The sequence below is a fragment of the Dermacentor andersoni genome, chromosome 7 (assembly GCF_023375885.2).
Source record: "Dermacentor andersoni chromosome 7, qqDerAnde1_hic_scaffold, whole genome shotgun sequence".
Classification (NCBI taxonomy): Eukaryota; Metazoa; Arthropoda; class Arachnida; order Ixodida; family Ixodidae; genus Dermacentor; species Dermacentor andersoni.
Window position 1 is genome coordinate 58,132,105 of NC_092820.1, and position 22,921 is coordinate 58,155,025.

The 22,921-nt window shown below is 44.4% G+C and overlaps 1 long non-coding RNA gene across 1 annotated transcript in view; it reads right to left on the reverse strand.

Annotated features, from left to right (window-relative positions):
* The window catches only part of LOC126534956 (uncharacterized), a 35,807-nt gene that overhangs the window by 10,041 nt on the left and 2,845 nt on the right, over positions 1–22,921 (reverse strand). The window contains exons 2-3 of the long non-coding RNA XR_007600428.3: positions 8,776–8,912; positions 8,615–8,706 (exon numbers count right to left, since the gene is read on the reverse strand). This is a non-coding gene — a long non-coding RNA (uncharacterized lncRNA). The remainder of the gene's footprint in view (positions 1–8,614; positions 8,707–8,775; positions 8,913–22,921) is intronic.

Here is a 22,921-nt window from a genome sequence, read left to right on the forward strand (position 1 = left end):
CTTATATGATAATAACATATATATATATATATATATATATATATATATATATATATATATATATATATATATATATATATTGCGTGCATTTTGCGTATATATTTGCTGTGTATACACAAAAGTATATTTGCAGTTTTAAGCAGCAATGCTACCTGCTATTCAATGAGGTATAGTTCTGTTTTTCAATGACTCTCAAGAGAGCTATATACAGGGTGTTTCAGCTAACTTCAGCCAGAGTTTAAAAATATACCGATGCACTCTAAGACGACGCGACCAAATGCATGTTTCTCACTGTTGTATGTAATGTGTAACGCGATTTTTGTATGTTGCCTCAATAAATAATTAGTCAAGATTAATGAACAAAGTTGTGAACCAACGAATCTTGGAAAAAATTTCGAATTAGGAAGTTGCAGAGTGGTTTGCAAAACATCCAAATAAACAGTTTATGTCTTTCTATCTCTTAAGCATTAGTGTTTTTCAGCGTACTGCGAATGCCCGCGAAATAAAAAAAAAACACCACGTGACATGCCCGTGGCGCGTCGTGATTGCACTGCCCTCAAGAGTTCCGCGCACAAACGAACATGGCATTTAGCCGGGTGTGCTGCCGTTGCGTCTGCTCATTGCTACCCTGAACCGCAGCGTGGGAAGAACATCGCTCGCGCAAATCGCACAGACAACGCCTTCATCACTGCCCTGTCGCCTTTCAAGCGACAATACGCCCTGCTAGATGCTAGGTTCGTTTGTACGCGAACAGTTCGGGAGCGCTGCAATCACAGCGCGCAAACGGGTATGTCACGTGGTATATTTTTTTATGTACGGGTATGTACGCGGTATATTTTTCACAGTAAGCAGGAAAACACTATTACTTCCTAGACAGAGTGTTGGAAACTCTCTAATCGGGCGTTTAGGAAAGGGCTCTACAACTTTCTAATTAAAACATTTTGCCTAACATCGTCGCTTCAGAAGTTGGTTAGTTAATATTGACTAATTATGCAATTAAGCAAAATACAAAAGAACAGCTTGACACATTACATACAAATGTGAGCAACATGCATTTGTTCGCGTAGCCTTAAAGTGCATAGCAATAGTTTTTTACTCTGGCTAAAGTTAGCTGAAACACCCTGTATACAGGGGCACGGCAAACAAAGCATACTTCACTGCTTGATACGAAAGAATACAACGCCGTAACTTATGCCTGCTATTACAAGCTTTCATGCTCGTGGTACAGTATGTCAAGATCTGTACCTCTACTATTGTGCGATGTACTAAATCGCGTTATCACAGTAATACTGAACCTTTATCCGACATGCCCTTATGCAGCGTCTCCCGGATAAGTTTAGCCGAGGTGTAAAACTAGTTTTAACACTTAAGGAGGGTATGACCAATTCTATGTTGTAGTTATTGTAGGGAGCAAGCCACACTGTTTTTCTATATCGCCTCACTGCAATGTTAGTCAAGAATAATAACCAACTTCGCAAGTTCTCATTTTGTTAAAAAGAAATCCAATATGAAAATTGTCGATCGTTCTGCGTAACAACAATTATGAACATGCTACTTGTTACATAGAACTGCTTTCTGCGTCACCGCGATTGGACGAGCAGCGCATTTGTCCTGGCATGCTGCCGATCCAAAAGTGAGATCGCAGCGACACGAGCGTTCGCTGTGCATTTTAAGAGAGTGATGTGCATCTTTCACGTAGCTTTAGGATAGCGATAATCAGGCTAGGCCATACACAAGGCTTAATGTGCGCTTCGTTCTTAAGCGGGCGGTGTCAACGCAGTGCAATTCCGTTACTCAAGCGTGCATTCTATAATATTTCGCGGATTTTACCACGCAAGAAAAAGAAAAGCTACTACTTGGCAAGTGGGAGATTTCATCATCATTATCATCATCAGCCTGGTGACGCCCACTGCATGGCAAAGGCCTCTCCCATGCTTCTCCAACTACCCCGGTGTTGGACTAATTGTGGCCATGTCGTCCCTGCAAACTTCTTAATCGCATCCGCCCACCGAACTTTCTGCCGCCCCTTGCAACGCTTCCCTACCCTTGGAATCCATTCCGTAACCCTTAATGACCATCGATTTTCTTCCCTCCTCATTACATGTCCTGCCCATGCTGATTTCTCTTTCTTGATTTCAAGTAAGATGCCATTACCTCGCGTTTGTTCCCTCACCCAATCTGCTCTTTTCTTATCCCTTAACGTTACAGTCATCATTCTTCTTTCCATAGCTCGTTGCGTCATCCTCAATTTAAGTAGAGCCCTTTTCGTAAGCCTCCAGGTATCTGCCCCGTAGGTGAGTACAGGTAACACACACCTATTATACACTTTTCTCTTGAGGGATAATGGCAGCCTGCTGTTCATGATCAGAGAATGCCTGCCAAACGCAGCCCAGCCCATTCTTTTTCTTCTGATTATTTCCGTCTCGTGATCCGGATCCGCGGTCACTACCTGCCCTAAGTATAAATGTATTCCCTTACCACTTCCAGTGAAACTTGCCAAGGTTGACGACTGGGCGTGTTGGTATAGCATATTAGAGGTTTGATTGCGCAACATTTTGACGAGACATACAGAAGAGAAACACAAACCACACCACTTCCAGTGCCTCGCTACCTATCGTAAATTGCTGTTCTCTTCCGAGACTGTTAAACATTACTTTGGTTTTCTGCAGATTAATTTTCAGACCCACTCTTCTGCTTTGCCTCTCCAGGTCAGTGAGCATGCATTGCAATTGGTCCCCTGAGTTACTAAGCAAGGCAATATCATCAGCGAATCGCAAGTTACTAAGGTATTCTCCATTAACTCTTATGCCCAATTCTTCCCACTCTAGGTCTCTGAATACCTCCTGTAAACACGCTGTGAATAGCATTGGAGAGATCCTATCTCCCTGCCTCACGCCTTTTTTTAATGGGATTTTGTTGCTTTCTTTATGGACGACTACGGTGGCTGTGCAGCCGCTATAGATATCTTTCAGCATTTTTACATACGGCTCGTCTACACCCTGATTCCCTATGCCTCCATGACTGCTGAAGTTTCGACAGAATCAAATGCTTTATCGTAATCAATGAAAGCTATATATAAGGGTTGTTTATATTCCCCACATTTCTATATCACCTTATTGATAGTGTGGATATGGTATATTGTTGAGTAGCCTTTACGGGATCCCGCCTGGTCCTTTCCTTGACAGAAGTCTAAGGTGTTGCTGATTCTATTTGCGATTACCTTAGTAAACAGTTTCTAGGCAACGGACAGTAAGCTGATCGGTCTATAATTTTTCAAATATTTGGCGTCCCCTTTCTTATGAATTATGATTATGCTAGCTTTCTTCCAAGATTCCGGTACGCTCGAGGTGTTGAGGCATTGCGTATACAGGGTGGCCAGTTTTTCTATAACACTCTCCCCATCATCCTTCAATAAATCTGCTATTACCTGATCCTCGCCAGCTGCCTTCCCCCTTTGCATAGCTCGCAAGGCTTTCTTTACTTCTTCCGGCGTTACTTGTGGGATTTCAAATTTCTCTAGACTGCTCTCTCTTCCATTATCGTCATGGGTGCCACTGGTACTGTGTAAATCTCTATAGAACTCCTCAGCCACTTGAACTATCTCATCCATATTAGTAATGATATTGCCGGCTTTGTCTCTTAACGCATACATCTGATTCTCGCCAATTCCAAATTTCTTCTTCACTGCTTTTAGGCTTCCTCCGTTGCTGAGAGCATGTTCAATTCTTTCAATATTATACTTCCTTATGTCAGGTGTCTTACGCTTGGTGATTAACTTCGAAAGTTCTGCCAGTTCTATTCTAGCTGTAGGATTAGAGGTTTTCATGCATTGGCGTTTCTTGATTAGATCTTTCGTCTCCTGCGATAGCTTACTGGTATCCTGTCTAATGGAGTTACCACCGACTTCTATTGCACACTCCTTACTGATGCTCATAAGATTGTCGGTCATTGCTTCAACACTAAGGTCCGCTTCCTGAGTTAAAGCCGAATACCTGTTCTGTAGCTTGATCTGGAATTCCTCTATTTTCCCTCTTACCGCATACTCATTGGTCGGCTACGTATGTACAGTTTCTTCCGTTCCCTCCTCAGGTCTAGGCTAATTCGTGTTCTTACCATCCTATGGTCCATGCAGCGCACCTTGCCCAGCAGGTCCACATCTTGTATGATGCCAGGGTTAGCGCAGAGTATAAAATCTAGTTCATTTCTAGTCTCGCCATTCGGGCTCCTCCACGTCCACTTTCGGCTATCCCGCTTGCGGAAGAAGGTATTCATTATCCGCATATCATTCTGTTCTGCAAAGTCTACTAATAGCACTCCCCTGCTATTCCTAGTCCCTATGCAATATTCCCCCACTGACTTGTTTCGAGCCTGCTTCTTGCCTACCTTGGCATTGAAGTCGCCCATCAGTATAGTGTATTTTGTTTTGACTTTATCCATTGCTGATTCCACGTCCTCATAGAAGCTTTCTACTTCCTGGTCATCATGACTGGACGTAGGGGCGTACACCTGTACGACCTTCAATTTGTACCTCTTATTGAGTTTCACAACAAGACTTGCCACCCTCTCGGTAATGCTAGAGAGTTCCTGTATGTTACCAGCTATATTCTTATTAATCAGGAATCTGAATCCTAGTTCTCCTCTCTCCGCTACGCCCCGGTAGCACAGGACGTGCCCGCTTTTTAGCACTGCGTATACTTCTTTTGTTCTCCTAACTTCACTGAGGCCTATTATATCCCAATTACTGCCATCTAACTCCTCCAATAGCCCTGCTAGACTAGCCTTACTAGATAACGTTCTAGCGTTAAACGTTGCCAGGTTCAGATTCCAATGGCGGCCTGTGCGGATCCAGGGATTCTTAGCACCCTCTTCTGCGTCGCAGGTCTGACCGCCGCCGTGGTCAGTTGATTCACAGCTGCTGGGGACTGAGTTTGATTGTTGTATTTATATAGGAGGTTGTGGCCAAGTACTGCACCAGGGTGGCCAATCCTGCTCTGGTGAGGGAGTGCTTACCGGTTCTGGTCACCGGGACCAGGCCGCACTCCAGGCCTTGTTTATGCAATTTTATCAACACGCGGATTTTTTTATTCCGGTGGAAAATTGCGTGGCACCGGGATTCAAACCACGGTCCTCTTGCACACGAGGCGGATGCTCTACCTCTAAGCCACCGCTGTAGATTTATCTTCAGCCCATTGATGCGTACTGCAGGACGAAGGCATATCCCTGCTATCGCCAAGAATCCATCTGTTGTGCTAGATGATTCCAGCTTGCGCCTGCGAATTTCTTTATTCCGTCACGCGACCAAATCTCAACGCCCCGCCTTACTTTATGCCCATCCTAGACCGCTTTTCCTGTCCTCTTGCATCAAACCTAATTCTAATAGACGACCGGTTATTCTCCCTATGCACTGGATGACCTTCCCGGTGTCCGTATTCGGCAACGGTTCGCCTTGGAACCGGCTCGCTCTCTCGAACTCATTGGTTGGTGCTTTGTTGCCGTCATCCCTGGCGGGCGTGACTACAAACTCTGTTGTCGTCACACAGGTTGTCAATCATGTGGAATGCGAACTCGTCGTCTGCTACGAGCGGTACCGCGGAAAAGTGCTTTGCTCATGCGTGGCGCGTGGGGGCGAGCTTGATATAGAGGGTTGCTAAGGCAACCGTGGCCGTGTGCTACTCGCGCGCTGGCCGGCGCGACGACAGAGTGGCCCATGGCTGCTTCTTTGGTTGTGTCGCTGGCGAGCGTTGGCGAGAGACAAGGACGCGACGAGATGCGACGGCGCGAAACGTTCGACATGAATGAAGCAGAGTTCCAAAGGCATCTTAGGCTCTCCAAAAACACAGTGCGATAGATTTGCGACGAGCTTGAATATCTGGAACCACCGATTAAGTAACGTTGACACCAATGCAAGTGCGGTGGGCACTGCGTTTGCTGGTCTTTTTTTTTTTGCAACGGTTTTTCGGCATTGCGTCTGGCATGTGTAAGCTATTGGGCTGTCGCAATCGTCAGCCAGTGGCATTACCACCTCCGTTGCAGGGGTTGTTACAGTTGAGGAAAAAGAAAAAGAAGCAGGGGAGATTTCTCTCCGCGGTGCTAGGCTGAGTTGCCGTATTCCAACACTTAATTTTTACTTGCACAGGTGCGTTCTGGCGGTATCCCCTCTATCCTACCTCTGCAATGCACCGGAATCTATAGATCATTTTTTCTCCCATTTTTTTATTATCCTGCCGGCAATTTTCTGCTCATCGAAAACTATGTCTAGAAATCCCACTTCAAAATTTAGGATCGCCCTTAAACAGCACTGCTATTCTCTCCCTTGGAGCAACAGTATTGGGATACAGCCACAGGAACGCTTGCCTAGCCATTTATAATTTTCTATGTGGCACAAAAAGAATGCCTTGTTAATAGTTCTTAGTTTCCGCAATTGATTTACTTCTACTTTAGTCTAGAAAATTCAGAAAGTAAAAGCACAAATGCACAGTTTAAATCGTAGTAGTATTATTATTCAAAAAAATTTACGTTACACGAGTTTAAGTATATGTTTTTTTATTGTTCTCTTTTTTTTTAGTATTCCTATCAACGCAAGGCTTACTATAGTATTGATCACTACTTTTACTCATGCATTCACAGTTTATTTTGCATCTTGGATTATATAGTTATTTTACTTTTTGTGTTAATTATTTGATAACCAATTTCTTTTACTTATTCAATCATGTTACCACCCGATTCGTGGCCTATCCACCATAGTGGGTTTGTTCCATTGATGGAGGCTTCGTAATCATCATCATCATCGAAACCCGCAGTCAGAAACACTTCCGTGACCGCGGCAAGATTGTTGATGTTGTGGGATGTGTGGACGAAACTCTCGTCGAAATAATCCGCCCTAAGAAGCTCAGCACGGGCGAAACGAAATCCTATGGAGCCGCGGCCTACATCAAGAGAACGGCTTTGATTGTTTAACATATGGCGCACCACCTAGTGACACAAATGTGAATGAAGAAAAAATTAAACCATCAGCTGTCCACGTCAGAAGCTCACAGATATTACTGGAAATTAAATGTGCAAGTCTTGTGTACAAACCAATATTTTTTATCGAACTAGGAACATCCTTCAGTTACAATATAGCCCCAAAGTACAAACAAAGCGGATGACGTGATCTTGCGGCCGAACATTCATTCATCTCTCTCATTACGCGACGTTCCACACCCACTCCGCGTGTCGTAACCGAGACGTAATAGCCAGAGCGAATCGTTGCATAATGCGGCCCCAGTTCTATTTCTTTCCTCGTTATGTAAACTAGTATAGCAAATGTTTTGTTTGCTCCTTGAATTCGCAACGCTTTCTTCCTGTCTGCCTAAAGTTTTGCGCTCCGTCAGTTTTTCTGTGGCCCATAACTTCTCAAGCCTTTTGTGAGTCTCCAAGTACGTGTAACATGCGATAATGAGTGAATGAGGGAGTGAAAGAGCTTTAATGGAGGTCCGGCGAGGCCGCGAACTCGTCGCGCACCCGGCTAGATCAACGTCGGGACCGGCAGGTCTAGCCCACCGGCCCGGTCGCTGGCATGCCGGACCACCAGGATTTGCTTATCTAGATACCGAGAGAAATAATGCCCTCACTGTACACTTTTGTTTTCAAGGCCAGCTCTAAGCTGCCCGTCTAGACCTAATAGTGCTTGCCGTGTACCCTGCAACCAATTTTTGTCCTTCACTAAACTTTCTTCTCCTGACATGAGCACCCTGCGAATAAATTACCTAGATAAACGTATTTGCTCGTTGTAGCAGTAGTAGTTGTGGAAAGAACTGCTAATGTAGTGTTTCCCCAAACACGTTGCAACTTTTTCTTGGAAAGCTTCGCGCTAAGTTTGATATTTTGAAAGTAGGTAAATAACCTGTAATAATAACGAAGTTCAGCGAAACAGAAAAAAAAATGAGTGAATTGCTCCATACAAAGGCTAACAATTAACATTTTGCCGCATCGTCCTAAAATGCTTCGCCATATTTTTAAACCTTGCCTAATGTTAGCTGAGACGTCCTGTATAACATTTGTCATAGTATTGCACGGAAGGAGATATTGGATCTTGTGTTTTCGACTACAAAAGCTTTGTGTCGGAGCATTTATTGAGCTGTTTCAAACGGCTTCGTGCTGCAGTTGTTCCAACACCTCATGCGTCAACTCTCAATTAAACTTTCGATGCGCATTGTATGGTATTTTTGAACTCACGCGAAAAGCGGAAGCGCACCTCTGTGCTCTGTGATAATAAAGATATACAAGATAGCTTGGAGCTCTTGCCGTCCCCTCTTGTGTCTTCAGTTGGTTTTTAACATTGTACCATACATGCTTCTTAAGCGTTGCAACAACTAGCCCGACATACTACCTTGGTAAGCAAGCTTCGCACCTTGAACCGCGCTACCACTCTCACTTCGGTTCTCGGTATACACATCTTATTGGTAAATATTGTTGAACATCTGTGGACCAACCTTTGGTGACGAGATTACTCGGCTTACATTTTTCATCATCCAGATAATATAGATGGAAAAACAATTCGTAAGTGACATATTAAAGCACGAGTTTTACATTATTTCTAATGTTTATAGATCCGAATAGGCCAGTACGTTACTTGAAACGCGGACCATCATGGCATTGAAGGGCACACTCTTCCTTCCTGCATCTTCCAACACCTGGAAAGATCCTTCCATGCTGTTGTTGACTCTGTTAGGAATATCACATGGCTAATAAATGTAAATAAATGAACTGCCTAGAAAACATAAATATACATACGTAGCAATATGCCAGTAATAAAGTCTGTGAAAAAGAACTGAAGATCTCGTTATTCTCACTGGCACATCTACTTTACAGGTGTATATTGTTCTCTCCGTTGTCTGCAAACTCCATATTGGGTGTCTTGTAGTGTAAAACTGTAATGAGAGGAAAAAGTTACAACATTTAGAGCCAAGATAAAGAGACGATTTGTGTGATGGAAGGCGCGGTGTTTACGACGAATATAGGGCGTAGATGGAACGGAGACGGTCGTCGCCACACAAAATATTGAAACGTGTACTTGTTTATCTTTCTCAGGTGACCGCTTCTCGCCGTCTAACAAACGTTATTGCTCAGCGCAAGGCGTGCCTCCGCGTTTCGGAAGTTTCTCTAATATTATCGATGGTTCTATCTCCGTCTTTTGTCACGAAACCATGTGTTATCCGGTTACATGCTTGAGGCGAATTATATAGTAATTTCTGGAATACCCACGGGCACCAGTGATTACTCTGGAACGTTCGATGACTCATGTATAAAAGCCGAGGCGTTTCACCCTCTCATCAAATTTCGACGATCACTCACTACATTCGCGGCTATCGTTGTGCTTCGATTTAACGTGAATTGACAAGCGCCACAAGCCGAAGCCTTCCAGGAACTGAACCAGCGCCTGCAGTCACCGCCAGTGCTCGCCCACTTCAGCGAAGGCACCGACGCTGAAATCCACACCGTTGTAAGCCGCCAAGGCGTCCGCGCCGTACTAGTCCAAAGGAAAGACGGATTTGAATGAGTCATTGCTTGCGCAAATCGGTCGCTCTCGAACGCGGAAGCTTTGCCATCAATTGGGCTGCCGCGAAATACAGCCGTTCCCTTTATGGCAGGTGCTTGAAAGTCGTAAGCAACCACTATGCCCTTTGTTTGCTGGCAAATTTGAAGGACCCTTCAAGATGCCTCGCGCGATGTAGTCTGACCCTCCAGGAATTTGGTATAGTTGTCAACAAATCCGGACGGAAGCGCTCTGATGACGACTGCCTATCACACACCCCCATTTACCCGCCACCACAAGACGACGAGAATGACGACGCCTTCCGAGGAACAACAAGCGCGGAAGACTTCGCTGAACGGCCACGAGCAGACCCGGAGTTGAAAAGCCTTGTTGAATGTTTGGAAGGGAAAACCGACGTTGTCTCTATGGCATTCCAGTGAGAATTGTCTTCGTTTTCTCTGCAAAACGACGTCCTACTAAAGAAGTAACTCCTCGCCAGTCCGCGCCAACTACCTTCTTGTTGTTCCCCCAACAGTGCGTCCAGAAGTACTACACGGCCTGCGTGACGATCCGACCGATGGGCACCTGGGATTCTTTCAGACGCCATAGAGGATACCGGAAAGGCATTACTGACCACGCTTGACCACTGACGTCACCCGTTACGTCAAGACATGCCGAGACTGCCAGCGACGCAAGACACCGCCGACAAGGCCAGCGGCACTACCACACCTGATTGAGCCTTCTTGCCAACCATTTCAGCAGATCAGGATGGATTTGTTGAGACCCTTTCCGACATCAACAACCGGAAATAAGTAGATCGTCGTGGCTACCGACTCATTGTACTTTGTAAGGAGAGCATTGTACTGTGGCAGCAACGCGCATGGTCGCGCGGGTTTCTGTTGAAAGCAGTCTGTTTTAGGGGCAAAGCCAAGGTGGGCTGACGGCTCCCAGCTTTGTGTATACTATGTTCGTGCCGCTCAGCTTGCGTTGACGCGATGTACAGCACCAAGGTCTCTTCGCTCGCTGCTGCTGTCGCACTTCCTCATGCCAGCGTTATGACAGCGAGTCTCCGTGGTCATCGAGTGTGATGTGTGCATGCGTGCATGTATGCCTGTGCGCGCTGACTCAATGCTTGTTACTTTAGTTAGGAAACGAGTGTTTACAAGTTTACACGTGAATAAGACAGCTATTCTTACTTCGTATGGTGGTCTATCAATTTGCTGTCGCTATCGACACTTCACCTTTTGGGCGAAACTGCAACTTTTTCAAGGTGTCTGTACCATCGGCGAGGCTTATTAGATATGCTGAAATAAACTTAAGGTATTGCTGAACAAACGATCATGAAGTAAGCCGTAGAAACCTAATCTATTTTTGATAAAACGCCCGTGTTCTTCATTTTCAAAGTCAAGCACCCTGGCACCTTAGTTGCTTCGGCATTGAGCTGCTGACCTCGAGGTCGCGGTAGCTTTAGGTACACACTACATACACCCATGTAGTCCCAGTTAGCACAGAAACACCCACTATGCCGTTTTTCATAGTCCCAGTTTTCGTTCGGGAAACTAATCTCCGATAATCAATCAATCCTTCACGGTAGCTAAGTGACCTGGTCCTTAGCCGGTCCGGCAGAGTGTTGCCTCCGGTTATAACAGAATCATGTTTATCAGAATCCACAACACCCTAGCCGTGGTCAAAGCTTTGATGTGCACCCTTGCAAGGACGATTGCGATCGTAATGTTGTAGCAAGCCACTTCGGAGGCCATCATAAGGTCATCGCCAGCAAGACGCATTCCTATATATATATAAGGAGGCAGTAAGTGGTGGCGTATGTGCTGTTTTTATTCATCAAACGAGTCATTCAGCCCAAATGTGTTTTTACAAGACCGAGTTATGCAAGGTGATGGAGATTTGAAGCGATCTAGGGAAGTCTTGCCGAACAAGGCAAGTCTCGAAATCAGCGTTTAATGGACTTTTGTTGCTCTGACGATCAAAAGTCACCTTTTAGAAAGGTTGGTTCCATCATCGCCCCCTCCAGCGTATTTATGTCTACTTCCATAGAAGGCTTTGTTGCGAGGTTCCTAACTCCTTATCAAGCTTCTTTGTTAACCTGCATGTTGACGAGTGAAATGCGAGGATTTTATATTTTCCTTTTCACGAAAAATATTAAGTTGCCGGCCATGATTGGCATTTGCCCTTCAACCAACTTTTCTTCTAGTGTAAATTTTGTTGCCGTCATCAGCGTCTCCTCTGGATATTTAGCCTAGATAGACGTAGCCTGCCGCAGACTATAGAGTCGATCCTGATCAATCATAAATTCTTATCTTGCATGGCTAACGAACTGCATAATAATATTCAGGGCTGTATTCACACTTTGTCGGAAAACATCATTTGTTCAGCAAGCCGCAAATGTTTGTGATATGCGCCGTTGATTCTCACTCTTGTTTATTTCTGCTCAACAGCCTGAATCCTTCTTTAAGCACGCAGTGAATTTCATTGCGATATCGAATCTCCATGTCCAACCCTTGTTCTGATCGGTGTTTTCTGCTTTTCCTACGGAGAATTAGGGCAGCAGCAAAGTTTTATAGATATTTGCAAAGCTATTTACAAGTGCTTCTTGTACTTATTCCGCGTACTTAGACTTTGAAATAGATAACGACGCGAATTACCGCTTGCGTCTCCTGGCATTTGGAAGGCCCCTACATTCTGACATTTCGAAGGTCGCCAAGTTCTTTTTGTAGCCTAGCGATTGGCATCAGTAAGCCTCGTAGCATAAATAAAGAAGCCGTGGTGTTATCTAGGCGGCGGAAGAGTGCCTATAGCGATCTTGCAGGTAATGAAGACATGCGGGTAAGTTGGTTCGTTTGCGAAAGCTAAGACAAACTTTTGCTCAACAAAAAAAAAAACAGATCAGACGAAACAGATGAGGTGGAGTGCTCTGCCCTGTCTTATTTTTGTCGTCCATTGCCATTTTCGCTCTTACGCTTTGTTTAAGCCCTCGAAGACCCTAATTAGCTACCCTAATTCTTCACAGCAAAAGCGAAAAAATGCACATTAAAAAGGCAGCAGTTTGGCCAGCACAATCTCTCCCATACAATTCACTATGCGCTTAGAAGAAGTATGCCCTTATCAGAGTACGGCTCTACAATGCCTGAAATCCCGATAACGGAGTCCGGCATTTTGAATTTGCTGCTACAGATATACGTTAAAAATTGCCTGACCCTGATAATTTATCAAGTACTTTCATCAAGTGGTACGCGGGTCAGTTGTCCCCTTTCCTGCATAAAATTTTCAGTGCATCACTTGAAACGGCAGTGCTTCCCGCGGACTGGTTGTGCATAAAGGTCGTGCCAATTCACAAAGGTAGGAACAAGCAGCTTCTAGACACATACAGGCCAATAACCCTAACCAGCACATGTTGCAAACTAATGGAACATATAATAAATAAAGCTACCGTAACCTATCGGAAAAAAAAAAGCTATTATACTTCAACCAACACGGCTTCAGGCAAGGGCTTTCAACAGTAACTGAACTTTTTGAAATATATACACGACTTTGCTTAACAATCGATTCAAGACTGCAAGCTAACGGAATTTTTCTCAATTTTTCGAATGCATTCGACCGCGTTCCACACAGTTTACTAATCTTCCAACTCAAATCAATAGGTAGTAATGCCAAGATTGTTTCATGGGTCGAAGCCTACCTCTCAAATCGGTCCCAGTTTGTTTGCGTAAAAAATACTGAATCAGACTGATGTTATATTGATGTTATTTCTGGTGTGCCACAGGGATCGGTTCTGGGGCCAACTCTGTTTCTTGTATATATTAATGACTTGTATACAAGTATGGAACCAGGGGTTACGATAAGGCTTTTGCGGACGACGTGTCATATACACACCTGTTAAAACAGTCGATGAACGGACAAAGCTTAATAACCCTCTACAAAACATCGTTACCTGGTGTGAAAATTGGGGCATGCAAATTAACACACAGAAAACTAGGCGTATGACTAACACGTAAGAAAGAGCCCTTAAATTTCACATATAAACTAAGTAATACTTCATTGGAGTGACTTGCCCCAGTAAAATATCTAGGTGTCACACTAACAAGATCATTGACATGGGACGTACATATCAATAATGTTAGCGCACGTGCGTTCGAACAACTCGGATTTTTACGAAGAAAGCTAGCGACAGCCCCCATCTCGATGAAATTAAGTGCTTATAAGCTCTGGTTAGGTCGATATTAGAATACGGTAGCATAGTATGGAACCCGCATCAAAAGTACTTAAACTTGGCATTAGAAAAGATCCAAAGCAGGGCACCCCGATTCATATACACAAGGTACTCAAGGTACGACAGCGTAACTGGGCTGCGCACATAAGCAGGCATACCAACACTTGCTGGTTGGTTGGAGGAGGTTGGCCTGTTTGAAGTATCTTTACCTTCTTTACGGTGACCTGATGAACTTAACAAAATCAGACTACTTGGTGCCCTCCCCCGGACGTCACTTCCGTCGAACTAACAATGATAAATCTATTAGACCATTCTTTTCGTGTTGCAGCACACTAAAATACTCATTTTTTCCCTTCAACAATAGATCTGTGTTATTCCCTCTCAAGTGAAACTGTTTGCACACAATATGTGCATTCATTCGTGTCGGCAATCGAGATGCACCACGAGTCATTATCGGAATGATGACCACATTTTGGTAGCCTTGGCTGAGCGTTCCTCAAAAATTTACCGATGACGTATTGCCCTGCCCCAACATCTTCCACACGGGACAGTGTCCGTACGTTCTTTCGTACTTCTCTGCGCTTCGTTCTTGCGCATGTTTGTCCATTGGATGGTACGTTATTAGGCATTACACTTGATACTGTTTCTACATTACACGGCACACCCAATGTGCTTTTTTTCTGTATTAACTGCTTCTTACACTTTACATGGCGTACGCACTGTATAGTTTCTTTTTGTTTCCTTGTATTTACTGCTTGCTTACATGGCGCGTCGATTGTAACCATTGCCTTTTTGCTTGAGTTTGCTGCAAATCCCTGTATAACAAAGCACTACACCTGTACTGTTTGTATGTCCACTCCAGTATGAGCCTTTCAAGGCTTACAGTATTGATGAAAAATAAAAAAATAAAAAATAAGAATTCCTGGTGTTTCGCTGCTAAGCATTAGGCATAAGAATCCACCAAGAATATCTCACCGACATGTGTTTGTAAATGGCAATGTCCGGTTAAGCAGAGATGGATATGACTTGCCTACAGAATAAATATAAAAGTCAGTTGATTTCTTATTTATAACAGGGGATGCGGATCATGAAAATTAAATATACGAAATAATAACAGTGGTCGCCATGGATAAAGTAGCATTACCAAATCATGGCAGCACGTTTAGCATTATAGCTGAAAAGGAAAGTGCACAATCGTTGCATTCTACAGAAGCTGACATCTGGATCAGAAACTTGGAGATCAGCAAAAAAGCTGAAGAATAGATTAAGGACGGCACAGTGATAGAATGAAGAACAATTGTTATATGCGAACTTAAGGGACAAGAGGGGCAACGGCATAACCGATATTCTACTTGAAATGAAGAAGAAAGAAATGGAGTAGGGCACACTGTGCAATGCGTCGCGCAGATAAACGATGGTCTATGAGAGCTACACAATGGGCGCTAAAATGAGAGAAACCAAGTCGAGGACACAGAAAATCAGGCGATGTGATGAAGTTACGAAAATTTAAGCCATGACTAGAATGAGCTAGTGCAGAACAAGGGTAATTGCATGTCGTTGTGAGAGGCCTTCGTATAGACTGATTAAAGTGATGACTTCGACGGGAATAGTACAGCTGCTTCTGTCTTCAACTTATATAGCTGTATGTGCCATCAAATGCGATTATAGTTTGCCAAACAATTAGCCATTTCTGGCATATTGGAAGAAGCTTAAATATTGCGTAGACAAGCGTTAAGTCTAACATAACCACAGAGATAAATAAATAAGAAGATTTTTTATAAAAAATAAATCATCCCCGACAAGAAACCGGTAAAACTACGTAAAAGCATTTTCGGCATACATCTGCTAAAGAACATGGTGCCTACTTGGCAAAACAGGATTACAAGCACATTAGTATTGCACAAAGCTTGCCAGACAAAGGTTAACCGTTGCCCGTACATGCCTTTTGTCTAGCATAGCCGCAAAGATACCTACAAAGCTTTCTTCATAAACGATATAGTTCCTAACAACCAACTAAACTATTTAAACCCATTTGTTGGCATTCATCTGCTAAAGAATTTGATACCTACTTCTCGAAATAGGATTAGAATGACATTAGCATATCATACATCACATTAGCATTTCTTCATAAAAAATTAATCATCCCCGACAATAAACCGGTCAAACTATTTAAAAGCATTTTTTGTCATTCATATCCTAAGGAATTTGATACCTATTTCACAAAACAGCATTAGAAGAAAATTAAAGTTTAACGAAGCTTGCCAGACAGAGGCTAAAAGTTGCCCGAACATGCCTTTTGTGTAGCATAACCGCAGAGATAAATACAACGATTTCTTCACAAAAAAAATAATTCCAGAGAACATGCCACTAAAACTATTTAAAACCATTTGTTGATGCTCATCTGTAAAGGCCTTGATACCTTCCACACGAAAGAGGATTAGAATTGCACTAGAATATCAGGAAGCTCAGCAGACAGAGGTAAATGGGCTTCACAAGAAAATAATTATAAAGAAGATGATGATTATTTATTTGTATCCGCTTTGAAAAATGGCGTGGACAAATGTTGACCTAGCTAGCTTGTGTTTTTCAGGTCTGCCATACATATTCTGCGTTCCAGCGTCTTGATTCATTTGCTTATTCTATTTTCTCTTTAAAATTTCCATACATACGTCTTACCACTACATATGCTGTAATAAGTCAGCTTTTGTCAATTTCTTTTTCTTTTTTTAGCCACTACTCTAACTCTACTCTCTAACTCTACTCTACCATATCCCGACTGCTGACCGGTTAATGCTTCCTTCCACTTTATTTGCAATTGATTCTTGAAGGTATTTTGGCAATTTGACGGAGCACCACTCTGAAGCCTTTATGAGCAGGTGGTGATGGTAACAACTGTATTGAAAATCTGTAACTTCGTGGCCTGGCCCTAGGCTGCCCCCGAGGAGGTCAGGAGATCCTGTCTCCTCGCCATTGCATGGGCTTGCTGGACGGCCAATAGTTGATCTTGGAGGTTTGAACTGCGCAGCGCCGCCGTCCAGTGCACTGGATTTTCTTTGCCTATAACGTCAGGTTCCCAGGGAATGGGTCTAAGAGATGCGTGAGCTCTGCCGCATAGTTTGCAGTTTACTTCTGAATAGATGTATGAACGTATCCTCCTGAGACGAATGGGGTTGGGGAAGGTCCTGGTTTGTAACTGCCTCCAGTTAGGGGTTACGATGTGGATAAACACACCTGTATTTTTGATAAAGTTTTGTAATGTCACTATCATTCTGTGTCTTTCCCACCGTTATATTTCAATCCCCAAGAAAAGGTCTTTCTTTGTGGGGGCGAAATGTGAAACCTCGTGCCACGCGGTGGACCTCCTCGTTGATGCTGGGTACGGGGGTGTTGGGGATGTTAGCCGGGAACCATATAATGTGTCATTCATCTCTCTCCTTGGAGGTAATATAGTTTGCGTTGGCTCTGAGTATAGCCTCGGCCTTTGGCGAAATTCTGCCTTGTGCCTAGTTTCTGACCGCCGTCTGCTAGTCACTAAGCACCTATCTGCAACCAGGTTCACGACGGCTAGGGCAATCACCACCTCTTCCGCTACCTCATCGTCTGCGTATGTGGTATGATGCACTCCCTCGATGGCGTTGAGGCGCTCAGAGAGGCCGATGATAACGAGATTAAAGAGCATCGGCGAGATGACCATGCCTTGCGCGGTGCCGATGTTAGCCATGTTCCTGTCTTCGAATGCGAGTTTGCCCAGCGTTAACGAGACGTTCTTGTTTGTGAGGAAATCCTCACGTAGCTGTACGCTTGGTTTCATAGATTGACTGCAGCTATCCTTCGCAATATGTCTGCGCGAGCCACGGCGTCGAAGACTTTCTTGAGGTCTAATCCTGGAATGGCCCTTGTACTCCTTGTCTCCTTGTCGACAATCTGGTGCTTGATTTGCAACATTGCATCCAGCGTAAAGAGATGAGCTCGAAACCCTTGCATGGTGTCCAGATACGCTTCGACATCGTCGAAGTGCCAGTAGGGATAAGCAGCATTTTTGCTCTTTTCCACTAGTCGCTGATGCTTCCTCAGGTCCAGCAATCGTTATAGCACTTGGTCAGTTTGGTGATAGTCTCGTTGTCCAAGTTACGAAGGGTCTTATTTGTTACACCATCCGGTCCCGGGGCTGACTTGCTGTTGTGCTTTTGCAGAGCGGCCCACATTTTCGCCTCGTCATTGTCTCTCTCCTGAGACGAGTTGTGTTTCCCCGTGTATTCCCCGTGTGGAACAGCCTTGTTCAGCGGGGCGTATCTGTTGCAGAGTTAAGAGCGGTTTTCTTCCTTGTCCTTGGCGTGTGGGGGTATTATCTTCCGCATGGTTTCCCTATGTATTGCCTTGCTCTTGACCGCGTCTAACTGGTGTCGTAGCAGGTGCCACGTGCGACCGGTGCCAATCCGTTCATCCATTGCGTTACAGATCTTATCACATTCCTGTTTAATAAGAGTTCTCCACTGTTCTTTTTGTTTGTTGAGTAACGCTATGCGTTTCCTCAACTTACTATTGTTTCTTTGTTTCTGCCAGCTGGCCTGTAGCGATCGTTCGGCCTCCCACATGTGCAACACGTGGCTGTCGATGTTCTCGACGGGAACTTCTGGCGTCACGGTCTTTGTTACTTCTTTGAGGTCAGCCATCACTTTGGCCCATTGTTGAATGTCTATGATGGGTGCGTGCGTCATTACGGCTCGATTCCTACGAAACTGGTCCCAGTCCATCCATTTGAACGTTTTGTTTGGTTCGATCTTTAAATCTCCGATAAATTCGTCTCGAGAATTCTGTCTTTGCTAGCAAGGTATTCGAGCGTGTTTGTACAACTGGCGCTTGTCAGGTTCTTGAATAATCTTAAGTCGGGCGTGGTGTCTCTTATCAGCCCGGTTCCCATTCTCGCGGGGGAGCTGAAGTAGGTGATGCGAGTCAGGCCTGTCTCCTGTATGTCCTAGCATAAAGCATTTCCTTTGGCTTGTATAGGGGTAGCCCCACGCTCTGTGCGGGACAATAAAACATCCCCAATCAGTAGCGGATGGGAGCCCGCAATATCAGTCACCCTCCTAAAAAGGGTTAGTAGGAAGCTCTGTCGTATGCTCACTGGATTGTTCTATAGATTGAGGATAAACGTGCGCGTTTGGCTCTTGCTTTCGGGTATGACTTCTACGAATGAGTGTTTGATCTGCGCTACCTTAACGTCGTGACGACGGATTACTAAGCCTTTTCTGACCAAAGTAGTGAACGCGCAGTTCTCTCGGGTGGGGGACCGATGGTTGGTAACAGGGTAGTTTTGCTAATTCTTGTTTCTTGTAGCATTATTACGCCGGGTTTGAAGTAAGCAAATTTGTTGTTCCTGATTTATTAAATGTATTTTTGCACGGCTTGCTTTGATTACCTTCCGTTTCAAAAAAGTCATCACAAACTTAAAATCTGGCATTTTAGGTGCCTAAACCACTATCTGATTACGAGGCGCTTCGTAGGGGAGGAGAAAGGTTCATGCATGGCATGTTGCAGTGACGTAATTATCATGCTCCTGTTTCAATATGTTTGCTTGGTTCTGCATGCGTAGTAACCTCCTTGCATAGACGCCTCTGAAAGAAATAAAATTTAACCGAAAAGTTTGCGCTTGTCCGTTTCAACGCCCTCTCGTCCTCACCTGTCGTCCTCCTTCAAGCCCCAGGTCCCCCTCTGGCAGCTTTGTCGAATTGGTGCATGCGCAAGCACAGGCGAATGCGGTGGGGTGATTATTGTCCCTCTCTTTCACCTCCGTCACCACCGCTCGAAAAACGCGGTGGGGTTGCCATTGTCCCTCTTCTCTCCTTCCGTCGCTGCCACCGAAGAACGTTGTGGCGCTAGGTTCGGCAGGGGCGACGTTGGCATGTACACCGGCTTCTTCCTTCTCGCTTTTCCTGTGTTCTTTCCTTCTATGCATAGCTAGCACACGGCGTGGGTAACGTGAATGCTTGCAATCTCGTCTGTTCTTGTCAGCTCACTGCTATCGTGAAAAATTCTCGTTTGTGGTCGTCATTTCTGCTGCGAAGCCTACATCTTGAAATACGCAGCAAAGTGCCACGTATTTTTGTGAGTGTTAGACATAATTATAGGCAAAGGCGACAAATTGAAAAACGTCGGTACTGGTGGCCACCGGAGACATATGGGGGGGGGGGGGGGCAACTAGTGAGGACGCGCAAACCTCGGCTTCCGATATCATCAATGATTTCACGAGGTTATTCACCCCAAATCGAAGTGAACTATGTACCAACGAAAGCAGTAAGTTACGCAGATTCTCTGGATAACGGGTTTATTTTGGTGGGTGGGCTCTTTCTAAACATTTCCTGCATTCCAATTTTCAACCTCGGCGTGCGAAGGTGGGTAGGCCTAGGCCTAACACCACCAGTCACTCATTACCGCCATACAAAAGGTCACCGGTGAGACGATATCGCCGGAAGACGCGAATGACCCGGGCTGGATCGCAGCATATGACCGCAAACTAAGCAAGGACAACGCCAGTGAACTCCATGGAGGATGGAGATCATGCCGACGCCCCAGCGCCGCAGCACCCTCCACAACAGCCGCTTCCGCTCCGGGTGGAGCCCTACATCCGGCCACACTAGTAAGAGGCGATTGGAGGATTGGTGGAAGAAAAGCAGGGAAACTACAAAAGAAGGAGACGTACAAAAGCACAGTTCGCAATCGGCGATCAGAAAATTTGAGTGTGGTAGTTCATAGTGTTTTTTTTTTATTCTTTAACCTAGGTAGGGCGTTAAGCAGTATAATAACAAGAGCTCGGTGGCGCAACCCACCGCCCCGTTCCGAAGGGGATGCTCATAACATCCATCCATCCATCCATCCATCCACTAGTGTTCCCGTATATGCACCCGCAGGGAGCAGAGTTGCGCATAGGTCCATGTTATGTTCCAGATCTGCAGTGAAGCCACTCCTCGCGGCCTAGGAGGCAAATGCTGCGCGGTGTTCCATTTGCTTTTTTGTCGGCTGGTCGCGAGCTACATGCGCCAATCGTTAGTAAGCGCTGAGAAAGATGACACTATTTAATGACACTATGCTCGAACCATTGGCGTAGCCGAAGGGGGTAGGGTACCAACCCCCCGAAATCTTTAGTCTGTATTTACATATATATACAAGAACATACACAAACACACGCACGAATGCACCTCAAACTCAATCTCAAGGCAGTCCAGAGGGCCCAAGAACAGGCGGAGCGTCACCACGTTCCCGTCTCGACTTGGGCGTCGCCTGCGGCTCCAGCCCGAGGATCTCCAACGCGTGGGATCTCCAATGGCTTAAAACTCCTCAGGACCTCAAAAAAGTTATTGACTGACTGACTAGTGGCCACCGTAATCGATTTGGGAGTAATTCGGATACACAGGAGTGTTGCAAAAGTGAGTGCATTTCTTTTGCGCATGATAAAAATTTGCTAAGGTGCCATATGAAGTGAATTAAGGAACGGCGCATTTAGTTTTGTGTTTTAGAAGCAAGATTGTTTCAATGAACTAAATTTCAGCATACTGCTGCCGTAAAAACTTCGTCCACCTAGTCAAGTGGTGTTTCTTGTCATTCTAATTCCACGATTTGAGCGCATTTTACTGTTGAAAAAGCGCATTTTTCTGTTGTCAGAAATTACCGGACGCCATTGCGTAATTTATCTTAAAGCTAAACGTGTTAAACAACACAACTTTGATGTAACACTACCTAAATGTCTTGATAATTAGCCCCAGAGGTTCTGGAAATACTGTCGTGGCAATAAAAACTCTAAATTACATCCTCTTGCCGAAGCAAAAACTGCTAAGGCTAACGCATATAACAATTTCTTTTTCAGTCAGTGTTTACTATGGATGATAATATCAATCGCGCACTTTCAAAGCAACATCACGTGAAAATCAATAAACTAGACATTACGGATGTCGCTATCTTCACTCTGCTGCTTAAACTTGACCGCAAGTAAGGCAGTGGCCTCGACAATATACCTAATACGTTCCTAAAAAGATATGCAGAGTGATATTAAACATCTTAGCCTAGTTTTCCGGAAATCACGACTTCACAACTACCTCATGATTGGAAAGTCGGAAAGGTAATCCCTATCCACAAAGGAGGGGACGCAACATACAACCTTCAAATTTCAAACCGATTTCACTGACTAGCACATCATGCAAACTTCTCGAACACATAATCTTAAAGCACATGACCGTATCCCTAGAGTGCATTAATTTTTTCTCTCCAAACCAACACGGTTTTCGCAAAAGTCTATCGACCGTAACTCAACTACTTGAACTAATCCATGATCTTGCTTTTACAGCTGATAACCACGATCAAACTGACTTGGTTCTATTCGATTTATCTAAGGGTTTTCACTGTGTATGTCAGAACAAATAATAGGCAAATTTAAAAATGACTTCGGTATAGGAGAAGTTTCTGTATGGATAAAAGGTTTCTTAACTAACCACTCGCAATTTGTGGTTTACGAAAAAACGCTTTCTAACACAGTCGCAGTAACAACCGGAGTCCCAAGGGTCTGTTCTCGGACCATTGCTTTTCTTACTCTATATTAACGAAAACACAGCAATACAAAAGTATTCGCGGACTACTGCGTCATATAAAGAAAAATTAATCATTAAAATGGCCATATTAAATTAAATGGCAAGTTGGTGACCATGTGCAGGGTAATAGAAAGTGTGAAAGTGTGTGCACCCCACGCGCGGTGTACATCGATGCAAGTGAAGCCTTCTCTGCTGTTTGACCTTTATTACCCATAATTAGCGGTGATGTTGCCGGCGTATGTTTAACTTCTTAAACGTCTAGCGCAATACAATAGTTATCAGTTGATGGTGAATTTCACTGGTGTTCGTCCGCGTAGTACACAGAACACAGACTAAGACGTGATTGCTTGAGGCGTTGTTGTGCGCCATTGATCATAACTTCCGATAAGATTATTATTGTCGTTACCTCACATGACACACCGCATTGTGTCAGAAGTCTTAAACATTCAATGAATTGTAGGACTGCACTTGTTATAACCACTATAGATTATGAGGCGTGCCGCACTGGCAGACTATGGCTTTATTTCCACCTCTGGGGTTCTTCAGCGAGCACAAAAATCGAAGTACACGAGCGCTGTTGTATTTCGCCCAGTCTAA